The sequence below is a fragment of the Triticum aestivum genome, chromosome 5A (genome assembly GCF_018294505.1).
Source record: "Triticum aestivum cultivar Chinese Spring chromosome 5A, IWGSC CS RefSeq v2.1, whole genome shotgun sequence".
Lineage (NCBI taxonomy): Eukaryota > Viridiplantae > Streptophyta > Magnoliopsida > Poales > Poaceae > Triticum > Triticum aestivum.
The window spans coordinates 508,165,835-508,179,021 of NC_057806.1; positions in this window are offsets into that span (position 1 = coordinate 508,165,835).

Below are 13,187 nucleotides of genomic sequence, written 5' to 3' on the forward strand. Positions count from 1 at the left end.
TTCTTAAGGGGGGAAGTATTGTAACACCCCAAAAATTTAACCAGGTTTTAGTTATTAAAATTTTGCCAAGAGTTTAAAAATTTTGCATGCAAGTATATCTCTGTTGATTTCAAAACTTTTCTTTTAATATTAAGAAATTTTTCCCTAGTGGATCCTTCCAAAATATATTGGACTTATTTTCCCTCTCATTTAAAAAAACATCTCTCAATCAGGAGATTTATTTATAAAATTATTTCACCCTGAGCTTTATTCATTAAATGACTTGTTTTAAAATTTGGAGCTCTTTTTGAACTACAACCATTTGATATATTTAACTAAAAATTTCACCAAAGTTTGGAGATATCATGTGATGTCTCTAAATCACTTTTGTGCAATAATATATTTCATTCATTGGATATTTTGAGTTCTACACCAAGTTTTCAAATCTGGTCCAGTGGGCAATTTTACACTGCAACCTATTTAAATATTTCTTTAAAACTTCTACCAAAATTAGGGGAGGTCAGTAGGAGCATATTATTCCACTTTGTGCAAAAAACCTATTTATGTTCTTTGAAAAAATGAGTGAATCATCCTCTTTTTCATTCTGGTCCAGCCTTGTGATTTCCACTGCAACCCTATTTAATTTTGCTCCAAAGATCTTGTGTTTTCTCCTACTTGTAGGCAGCCCTACCAAACCCCTAAATCCAGGAGCGTGCACCCATTGGATTAATTTTGGTTCATGGAATAATGTCATTTATTTCCTGTCCAGAATGGTAGTTTTGCAAAACTTGCACTAACAAGTTTGTGCTTTTCACAAACTAACCTCACCACTCTCTCTTGCATCTAAGGAGACCCTGATCTGGAGGATTTGGCCACCCCAAGAAGAGCCTAGGTGCCTGTGGCATTTTGTCAAACACCTGGAGAGCATAGCCAGATTTGGCATGGATTCAAGTTTACACTATGAACTTGGTCACCTGACCTAACAACAATGCCCATTCACCCTCTATCTAACCCTAACCTAGCCCTGTTTCTTCCCAGCCTCAACCGCGACTTCTAGCATGCTTTGGCATTATGTCGAGCACGTCCCGTGCACGCCCGGAGCGCGAGTAGAGCGTACGTTTGGCACGCGTTTTGCACGTGCCGCGCCCGAGCCGACGCATCGTGCCCCTGGCCTTGCCTCCACTGTAGAGCCACGCCACGCACGTCCCTCCTGACCGCAACACGCTAAGCCGCCCCTCGCCACGTCCCCGACAGGCCAGGAGCTAGCCTCCACGGCCGCCGACAGCCCCTGCTCCGTTCAGCGCCGCCCAAGCCTCTTCCGCTCGCCATCTGGCCCCTGGAACAGCACAAGCTCATCCACAAGTGTGTCCGCTAGCGCTCGTCGCCGCCACGACGCCCTAGCTACAGAATGGCGGTCGCCGGCGACCTTATCCGCAGCTGCCGCGGAACCGCCTTGCCATGCTATAAAAAGGGACCCCGAGCCCCTCTGAGCACGCACACAACCTCAGGCTACCCCATGAAACCCCCATAGCCCGCAATCGTCAGGGAAACGCCACCTTCTTCGTCTCCGGCAACTCCTACCGCCGCCACTGTCTCGTTCACTCCGGCGCCACCAGGGCTTGCCCCTCGCCACTCTCTTCACCAGAAGTCCTCTCTTCCTCCCGTGAACAGATCCCCCTAATCAATTTGGTTCGGGAGCCATCGCCGCCACAAAACCACTTCGCCACCGAAGCCTCCTCCGCCGCGAAGCTCGCCGCCGGCAGCTCCCTCTGCCCCCACCTACCTGTCGACCACCGGGATGACCTCCCTGGATCCATCCCCGCCCTTGGGGCCCCACGAGGAGCCGCCAGTCGCCGGCGACGATCGCCGGAGCTCCGCCTCCGCTCGGGACAGAGGAAGGAGAGGGAGAAAGACTAGTCAAACCTGACTAGTGGGCCCCGTGGACCCACTGTCAGTGACCCACTCCGCCGCCACGCGTGTTAAGTGATAGCGTAAAACCCCAAGTACGTAACCCCTACTTAGAAAGCGTATTCGTGGCTGAAACGTTTTCTTTTGTTTTATTTTTAAAAACAGAATTTGACCAAAACTTTGACTGGTTATATCTTTTTAAATACAACTCCAAATGAAATGATTCTTTTTCCTTCCTCTCTCAAATTTCACCTAGTTTATTTTAAGATTTATTTGAAAAAATTTCAGAACAACTTTTGGTGCTGTTTTTATTTTGTGTGTTAATTCTTTTATATTGCTAAAATAGGATTTTTGAAGAGAGGAGAAATGTTTCAAGTTTTGGAGTGCACCCTGCCTTTCCACACATTGAAGGCAAGCATTCTGAACCCCGGCATAATATTTTTATGTGTTCGATGACACGTTCATAACATCATCTCACTTTGGAGAAACTTGTTATTTCATGTGATATGTTATTGATTTCCATGCTATTGGAAATGGACACACTTGTGATGATAATCACCCTCATGTGCCTTGCATCCATACCGGCAGGAACCCGGGAAAACCTCTGCCTTTGGTAGGCATGAGTTTGTCGCCGGTCTCCGTCGGGACGGTTATGTCTGGTATGGCATGGCAAGGTGATATGAGCGGTGACTCTGTTGGTTGAAATATATTCGTCATGCTAATCATGCAGGGAATACTTAAACCTCCTGAGTCGACCGTAGATCGAGTCTTGTGCCAGTAACCCCCATACTTGTTTCGTACTACCACTCGTCTCTATAGCAAGTAGAGTACGGTTCAGTAAGTTGTCAACCTCTTTCTAGCACACACCGCACAGAGAGGCCATGGTGGAAGATACCGGTTGTAGCTGGTAGGCAGGCCACCTGGTCCGGGGGCATGGGTGTTTCCGGTTGGGACTGAGAGGGGAGGCCACCCCTTAGAGCGCGCGATATAAATTTGATCCCATGCTACGCGAGGTTGTAGCCTCCACACTTAGAGTTTGCTTAACAGGTGTCATGGGTGATTCCAGACACGTGTGAGATAAGCTGGTGTGTGCAAGTTAGGTGTGTTTTCAACAAAAAGACCGTAGACAGAATTAGTCCCGATGGACTAAAGAAATCCGTTACTCGTGGGTAAAGAGTACACCCTCTGCAGAGATTAAACCTATTCGAATAGCCGTGTCCATGGTTAGGATTACAGTCTGGGATGGGTCAAGTGTCGGTCTTAGTGTCGGTCTTCGGAGGTGAAACTGTTAACCAGAACTGGAACTACTACCTGTGACTTGTGATAATTATGATTATTATTATTGTTGACTAACCCGTGATATTATTGTTATTATCGAGTATCTCTGGGATGGTTCTACCTCCGGGATATTCACTATGATTGTTTATTTTAAAGCCCTTTGTGTGGTGTCGCTCAGACGCCCGACTGTGGCATTTCTTTTAAAGCCCTTTATGTGGTGTCGCTAAGATGCCCGACTATGGCATTTATTTTAAAGCCCTTTATGTGGTGTCGCTCAGACGCCCGACTGTGGCATTTCTTTTAAAGCCCTTTATGTGGTGTCGCTAAGACGCCCGACTGTGGCATTTCTTTTAAAGCCCTTTATGTGGTGTCACTCAGACGCCCGAGTGTGGCATTTCTTTTAAAGCCCTTTATGTGGTGTCGCTCAGACGCCCGACTGTGGCATTTCTTTTAAAGCCCTTTATGTGGTGTCGCTAAGACGCCCGACTGTGGCATTTCTTTTAAAGCCCTTTATGTGTTGTCGCTCAAACGCCCGACTGTGGCATTTCTTTTAAAGCCCTTTTTTGTGGTGTCGCTTAGACGCCCGACTGTGGCATTTCTTCTAAAGCCCTTTATGTGGTGTCGCTTAGACACCCGACTGTGGTATTTCTTTTAAAAGCCCTTTATGTGGCATCGCTCAGACGCCCGACTATGGGATTTCTTTTAAAGCCCTTTATGTGGTGTCGCTAAGATGCCTGACTGTGGCTTTGCTTGTTATTTATTTCATAAATTTTAATACTACTATGTTATTGCAATTTTATAAATAACTTGCTTGCACGCATCAGAGATTTATTTATCTTTTGTGACTGACGTCATGAGCATAAAATATTTTTAGCACACCATTATTATATTATACCTGTGTTCATAATGTTTGCGAGTACATTCAAAGTACTCACTGGCTTGTCCCTGGCTATTGTCTTGGCCAGATTTTCTTGCACGAAGAGGAGCGACGCGATGACAGCCCCGGAACCTAAGTAATGGAGATAGCAGCCTCGCGAAGATAGGAGTTAACCTGGTCAGTTGTTCCCGTGTGAAATGGAGTCCCATAGACACTGATGTTTCACAACCCGCTTCCGCCATCAACCACTAGAAACCATTTGTTGTACTCACAGGCCAGAATGGCCTTGTACTACATAATTGGTTTTCTGCTTGGAATTTCTGTATCAAGTTGGAGCCTCATCAGCTAATAGTAATCCTGGGGCTGATGAGCACGATGGTCTTTTCTGGAAATTTATTACCCGGAAAACCGGTCGTGACAAAGCCTGCGTTGAAAACGCTCTTGCTCGACAGGATCCTCTGGCATGACGAATTCGTCGTCATCGAGACTTGCCTCGTCTTCGGAGGGAGGCATGTAATTATCGTCCTCGACCTCTCTTTCTGCCGCTCTCTCATGAGGGCTGGTTTCTCCATCCTCCTGTGCTAAATCTTGTTGGAGGGGGTTTTCTTCGGCACTCTCCAGAGTATTATTATCTCCCGTGCTGCAATTGCCGTCTTTGTTTTGGCGGGATTTTGATCGGCGCCGCTGACGCTGGCGCTTAGGCTGTTTCTTGGAGGGGTCATCCTCCGCTGTTCCATCGCCATCTCCATCTTTTGGGGTGTCCACCATGTATATGTCATATGACGAGGTGGCTTTCCAGGGCCTAATAGGCGCTGGTTCTTCATCGTCTCCTTCATCGGCATCCATACCGTCGATGTCTTCGGAGTCGAAGTCGAGCATGTCGGTTAAATCGTCGATAGTGGCTACAAAGTGGGTGGTGGGTGGGCTTTGAATTTCTTCATCATCCGTACCCCAACCTTGCAGACCGTAGTCCGGCCAGGGCTCTCCTGATAAAGAGAGAGAGTTCAGTGCCTTCAGAATATCTCCGTAAGGCGAGTGCTGAAAGATGTTCGCGGCAGTAAACTCCATGATCGGCGCCCAATCGGATTCGATCGGCAGGGGCGCGGAGAGTTCCGAGTCCAGAGAGGAGTCCGGCTTCTTGGAGTCATGAGTCTTGCAGAGTGCATGGCTGGTGTTTAGCTCGATCGCCGTTGGGATCCCAGCCCCCAAGGTGGCGTCCAACCGCTCATCCTCGATTGGCGCAGTAGGCTCTGAATTAAGGGTCGAAGCCGATGCGTGTGCGGCCTCCAGGGCATTGTTCGGCAATAGAGCTAGATCATGCTCGTCGTGGCAGTGCGGCGCGCTCGGCAGTGGCTCGAATCCGTCGAAGAACAAGTCTCCGCGGTTATCAGCCGGTTAGTTTAAACTTCCAAATCTGACCTGACGGCTAGGGGCGTAGCTTTCGATCTGCTCCAGATGGCCAAGTGAATTGGCCCGCAGTGCGAAGCCGCCGAAGATGAAGATCTGTCCGGGGAGGAAGGTCTCACCCTGGACTGCATCGCTATTGATGGTCGTAGGAGCCATCGAGCCTGACGGCGACGACACAGAGGAACTCTCAATGAAAGCACCAATGTCGGTGTCAAAACCGGCGGTTCTCGGGTAGGGGGTCCCGAACTGTGCGTCTAGGCCGGATGGTAACAGGAGGCAAGGGACACGAAGTTTTACCTAGGTTCAGGCCCTCTCGATGGAGGTAAAACCCTACGTCCTGCTTGATTAATATTAATGATATGGATAGTACAAGAGTAGATCTACCACGAGATCGGAGGGGCTAAACCCTAGAAGCTAGCCTATGGTATGATTGTGTATGAATATGATGTCCTACGGACTAAAACCCTCCAGTTTATATAGACATCGGATAGGGTTAGGGTTACATAGAGTCGGTTACAATGGTAGGAGATCTACATATCCGTATCGCTAAGCTTGCCTTCCACGCCATGGAAAGTCCCTTCCGGACACGGGACGGAGTCTTCAATCTTGTATCTTCATAGTCCAGGAGTCCGGCTGAAGGTATAGTCCGGCTAGCAGGACACGCACTAATCCAGGACTCCCTCATTGGCTGTCAAGGGGCGGATCATCAAAAGTTGTTTCAGGATGGAGGCCTTCTGGTTCACCTGTTTGCTCCGGTTCACCTCTTGGTTCTTCTTCTTCGGCAACAGGGTCTTTTGGCGGATTGGTGACCCGAGCTTTCTTGCTGGGTCTGGCTTTGGCCCTGCAAACAAAATAAAAATGGATTAATATCCTATTCAAAAGATGTAGGGCGCATTGAAAGGATGGTTTTTCGTAACTCACCCAACCACAGTTTTCAAAGAGGGGAGTTGAGTTGTTGTCGATTCACCAGAAGAGGAAGGAGGTGTCACTAGATAATTTGAATCGGATGGATTAAGAGGCTGTCTGAAATAACCTGCCTTGGGGTAAGAATGGTCAGAAGTAGGAGAGACCTTAGACCGGCCAGCTTCATGCTGTTGAGTCTTCAAAATAAATGTTGGATCCAAGTGAGCAACAGGATGAGAAAAGCTTACTTTCCGGATTGCTTTGCGAGTTTTTTCTGTTGGCATAGAGTCTGAACCGGAGGAAAGGGTAATTACCTCTATGTCCTCAGCCTGACTAGCTTCTGCCTCCTCCTAAGGAAGATCCTTGTTAACAAGATGCATAAAAAGAGAGCCAAGTGAGTCAAGTTCTACCTCAACTTCTGGGTCATCAGTATCATCATCAAGTTCCATAGTGATCCGGTCAGCCGTTTTCCACTTTGATGTCCGTTTTACGGCTTTGGTCTTTGGGCAGGTTGGTTTGACCACTTTATCTCCAGTTGGTTTTGCCATTTTCTCTATGAATTTCCGTTTCCAGAAAGGGTCATCACCATATACATATAAAGAAGAAGGGTTACAGCTTGTATAAGTCAAGGATATTAGAGATGAAGAGGAAGTGTAATGCTTACAGGAGGCGGTTTGTTCTTGGTGTAGAAGGGATTCAGATCAGTTTGACTACAGACCAGTTCCGATTCATTCAGAATTTTCTTTGCACCTTTAGTAATTTCTTCCTCGGATAATTGGATGTTGTAGTGGCATTGAGGATCGTCAACTTCACTGGTATATTCGCACATTAAACCGGGACGCCGGCTGAGCGTCAAGATACTCCAGGATATCCAACAGCGCACAAAATCCACACCTGTTAAACCGTTTGCCATAAAGGCTCGGAGCTTGGCAATTTGCGGAGCGTATTTTGCCCTTTCTGAAGAGCTCAGGCGTTGTGGCATTGGGTGAGTATTGGATAATCTATGATCACGGAAGCCGGGGAGGGGATTAAGAAATCCTGGAACAGTTCTGCAGTTGGTTCTTCTTGTAAATAGACTTCACAAAAGACTTGGAAATTGCATAATTTGGAGACTGAGTTGGGACCAATATCTTGTGGATGCAGTTGGAAGCTAGCAAGCACATCTCGATAAAATTTTGACCCTGGCGGTTTGAAACCATGGCCTATATGCTCAACAAAGATTACCACCTCGCCTTGTCTTGGGGTTGGATGTTTCTCAGTTCCTAGAACTCGCCATTTGATCTCAGTTTTCTTAGGAAGAGAGCCGATGCTAACCATCTCATTCAATTGAGCCTCAGTAACCCGGGAATGAGCCCAGTTGCAGGCAGTGAATTGTTTGGCCATTGCAAAGCGAACAAACTGAAAATGAAAGGCCAGTTTATAAATTATGCATGATCATACACAAGAGACAAGGGAGTAAGAAACGTACTGATATAATAAATGGTACAACCCAGAGACTAGTTAATGAGAAAGAAAGGTAATGCTAGCACAGGATTGATCAGACATTGTTAAACCGGAGCGTAATTATGAAGGTAACATGCTCTTCCGGTTTATCAGAGGGCTAATGGCATAGACTATTTATCCAATGTCAAATCGCTTATCAGAGGGCTAATGACATTGTTAAACCGGAGCGTAATTATGAAGGTAACATGCTCTCACAGTGATGTATAAAACTTTCGGATCTAGAGATAAGACAGAAAAGCAAAAATAATTGGATCTTGAAGGGGTGCAGAACTGAAGCAATTTTTGACAGACAGATCAGTTCTTTGTGCATAAAGATTTGTGATGACCATGGTAGGAAAGCTACGGTAAGAGATGCATCAAGCATGAAGTGTCCATCTATTAAAGGAAGAACAGGGAAGAATAGCACTAATGAACTCCGGAAGAACTGCGAGGAATATCGAAACCCTAGAACAGATCTATGGTGAAAAAAGCAGAGAACTTACCGGAGCTGGTGAGGAAGCGGAAGGGCGCCGCAGTTCTCTGGTGCATTCAGGGCGATGCAGCGGCCGAGGTCGGAGCAAAGACGACGGTCGACGGTGGCGGCAGAGTTCCAGAGGCTGAGCGGCGCGAGGAAGACGATGCGAAGAGGCACGGGGGGAAACGGTAAAAATGACCCGTCCGTCCTATTTATAAGGCGAAATGAAAAATGGCAAGTACGGGAATCGAGGAGTCCAAAAAATGGATAAGTTAATAAAGGTGTCACCTCGATAACTGGATATATATTAAATGAAGGAAATCTCCGATATCAACGGATGGATGACGTCAGGACGGTTTATCATAATTTTGAAGTATGACGTCACGGCGGTTTACAAGATAAAAAATAAAGACAAGAGAGATGATTTTTTCTAAAGTGTGGAAGATTGACATGAACAAGTTCAAACCAATCTGGGGCCTAATGTTGGGGATATTACTACTGGAGGTAAACCGGCCTTATGTAGCCGGGTTGACTCTTTGAAGATTAGAAGCCCAGGAAGATGTAAAGATGCTGGCGCTTTACGAAGGGCCCAAAGGAGAGTTACAGTATGTAAATGTAAACCGGCCTAGTCATGTAACTTGTATAGTAAGATAGAAAAAGAGAGGCCGAATCGGATACGTTTATAAACCGGCTTCGGGACTCTGTAGCCCGGCGGGCGTCAACCTATGTATATAAAGGGACGACTGGGCCATGGTTTAGAGACAGACAACAGCAACTCAAGAGCCAGACAAAGCGGATTCGCTCCCTGGCATTCAAAACCCTAGCAATACCAATCACAACTAGACGTAGGATTTTACCTTCATCGAAGGGGCCGAACTAGTATAAACTCCCGTGTCCCCTTGTCTGGTTTAACCCCTTTAAGCTAACCCGTTGCGATGGCTCCACAACTAAGTCCTTTCACAAGGACATCTGCCGTGACAAACCCACGACAGGGGCTCATAGCTAGCTTCCCCAGTTTAAAGCTCCTATGACTAAGCGAAAGTTATAAACCCCGCATATCTGATTTCCTTGTTTCCACTAACACAACCACCTTCGGGCGCCGAGACGTCGGCTAAAGGTTGTTTTGTTATTGCGGAAACACCCTGCGTAGTATCTACCAATGGGTAGAGGCCGACGATGGGCCACTTTCAACTGATAAACGGTCGCAATGGAGTAAAAATAATGATGTAAAGTACATGGATACATAGAATCATTACACATAATATGTGATTTTACTCTGGATATCGATCCTTAATTCGATCACCCGTGCCCACATTAAGGCTCAGGGGCTATTGGGCTTTGCGCTCATTATTTACAAATATTAAAGGGCCACATCGATTCCCTGATCTGGTGTTGCCACCCGACCAGTGTCTCGGGGGCTACTGCATTGCCTATTCAATGAAGAAAATTCAAAGGGCTCAGTGTTTGGCTTGATCGAAATATGGGAAAGCGCGTCTTCGAACAACAATAAGTACCATCTGGACCTATCTGGCATCAATCTAATATATCACAACGACTTCTCACGACCCTCTCTCAGGGGCTACTTATGCTTGCCTTCAGGTGCATCTCAGGTTTTAGACTGATACACACCTTGATGGCTACTGGATATACATCGGCAAAGAATAAACTACACCAGTTAAAAATATTCACAAAAAATCAGCCTGCGGTTGGGGTGGTGCACCACCTTGGAAGCAGTCTGGCATAAAGCTCGAGCGCTAGCGGCTAGCTCCATAGAGGGCATTTCCTGCATTAAGCTCGGCTAAACTCCTTCAACTTTTTTGGACCAAGATGATCTATGACATCTTGGATATAGTCCGGCGTTGGAGCTTGGACACAGTCCGGCGTTGGAGCTCGGATACATTTCGGCGTTGGAGCTCGGAAGCAGTCCGATATTGGTGCTCGGCTGCAAAATATACCTTGAATGCTGTCCGGCGTTAGAGATCGGACGCAAGAGGACACTGCCTCCCGGGAACAACTTCAAACCCAAGGTGTGGCATAAAAATAACAAGGCATTGATAAAGGCCGGAAACATAAAGGGGCTCCTCGTATACCCGACGTGTAAACTCGTCGAATGCATTTCGGCGATCCTCAAGATCGAAGATGAGAAGATTTGTTGAACCAGTTTTCAAGACCGACAACCGAAGATGAAGAACAGTTCGGAAGAATTGAGGAGCGTCCCTAACTTGAAGACCGGTTCAGGGTGCTACTGACAGTGTCCTAGACTAGGGGGTACTCACCACGTCATCTCCCGATCTGTTAGATTGGGCCAAGGACCCCCATGGCCGTATACTCATGGGCCAATTCGGACAGCTGCCGCATACATGGAAGATTCCACAAGACTTGGTGATCAAGACAAGGACTCCTCCCAACCGGCGTATTCGGCTAGGACTCTTGTTATCCTAGGCCTCTGGTGCATTATATAAACTGAGGCCAGGCTAGTCGATAGAGATATACAACAATCATACCATAGGCTAGCTTCTAGGGTTTAGCCTCTACGATCTCTTTGCAGATGAACTCTTGTAATTCTCATATCATCAAGATCAATCAAGTAGGAAGTAGGGTATTACCACCATCGAGAGGGCCCGAACCTGGGTAAACATCGGGTCCCCCGCCTCCTGTTACCATCGATCCTATATGCACAGTTCGGGACCCCCTACCCGAGATCCGCCGGTTTTGACACCGACACCTATGCTATGGAGTCTCCTCTACGACGTTGTTTCGCTGCTGCGTAGTTATTATGATCGAGGCCCCCTTTATATTCACTAAATAATGTACCTATTGTGCAACCACACCGTGTGTGCCGCTTGGCCTCAACACTTGTTGTAATATAAACTATGATCCGCTAGCATCAATAAAGCGGTTGCTTTCTGTACCAAGATATTGTGTGTTGCTAGAAGACATGGTCTCTAGGCTGGCAATGTAGGGTAAACCAGTCGCCATGAGTCGGGGTGCCACAACAGAGCAGCAGGTTAAAGATGCAGTTCCTCTGATCATGGCCAAGCAACACCTACTAAACGGCCTTGACATCAATGAGGAGATGAAAGAGCTTGTGAAGATAATGGGCAAAATTGATGTGCTCTGTAGGATGATTGTCTCTTTATTTGTAGTGTATGTAGCACTCATGATGTATTCAGTGGCTATGACATGAGCACTTTGCTGAAACTAGTAATGAATGAAACTTGTGTAGCAGGCTGGGCGTAGTGTTGTGAACATCTAATGATTTCTATTAACGGAAATCAGGGGGTATCCCCTTTTGCTCATAAATAAATAAATAGCAGAGGCCCTTTTGGTAATAAATAAATAAATTAGTAGAGGCCTTGTCGGGTCAGCTTTGTTCTCATTCGAAGACATCCAGCAAATTGTAGTCCAACAGCAAACTATGTCATCAAATTCAAGTTTCACAACCAAATATGAGTACAACTAAACAACAATGTCAACATGTCTTAGTCGTCATACAGTCACCAAACACAAATCAACATACATAACAAGTGATGTTCTCACAGGAAAATACTAAAAAACATGTTCATCAGGTTTCAGTTGTCATAGCAAACACAATTTCACATAGTAGATAAAAAACGTCTTCTGACAGGCAAAAATGACAAAAGCAATGTAATCATCATCCGCAGCAGCAGCGTCAACATCTTCGCCATGTGTATTAGTCTAAATCGTAATTCCCCGCGGTGTCATCTTCTTCTTCATCCTCAACGTCCTCGAACGTTGGCTTCTTCTTGATCAACTCTTGTATGTCCATAGTATGACAGGCAATCTTTTCGCCGGTGTCATTGATGTGATGGTTCTCAAGGATATTAGGAACATCTATGTTATCTTGTACATCAGGAGCAGTGTAAGCATCATCTTGTTGTGCAACTTCATTAAACGAATTCCTCTGCTCAAACCTTTGCAATACTCTCCAGTCATCGCTACATGCAAATGTGTCTTCCAAGAAAAATATATGTGTTGCTTTATTTGCCAAAATAAAAGGCTCGTTGGTCTGGTACACTGCCTTGACATTGATGGATTTGAAATAATCATCAGATCTGGGTTTTGCGATCCTGGAAAACAGGTTATACCAATGACAGCACAACAGAACCACACACCGATGATCCTAGAAACTGGAGATATACTGCAACTGAACAATGTCTGTTATGTTAGCATACAATTCAGTTGTCTCTTTTTCATACGTATCCGTGCTCATGATGGCATTGTTTTGTGTCTTCCAGCCTTCGTCTCATGCCAGGGTGCTGTAGCGCACATCTCCAACAGCACAAGATTCCTAATGTCTTACCCGAGTATCAGGACCCATTGCTAGTGAGTAAAGGGCATCATCAACTACCTGCCCATCCTCCTGCATCTTCTTAACATATGGTTAGAAAATGGACAAGCTGATCATCTTATGTACTCAATATATTAAAAAAACTGACAGTGCAATTCAAAAGCTTATATGGGTCTTGAACCATTTCGCAAAACCTGTCATAGCCAGTTTGTCAATGTTTCTTTGATTTTACGGCAGTAACTCCTTTTTGTAGATGTTGCACAACATAGTGTTTGCGTCAAGCATCTAAATATATAAGAATGTACTTCAAGTTTAATAGATTACGATGTATAAGTTGTAGTACATAGCACTTACTTGATATAAGGTAGTATCTCATGACAGTTATTCAACATATACCAAACCATTTTGTCCAAATATTTAGGTTTGTCCTCTTATCGACTTTTCCCTGTAACTCGAACAGAATAATCGAAAACATTGAGCCCGGGATTGTCTTCACCCACCTCTTTGCTAAGCTGATCAACTGTTTGAATGTATTTTGAGCAAAGTGTCAACGCTTCTGTAGTAAT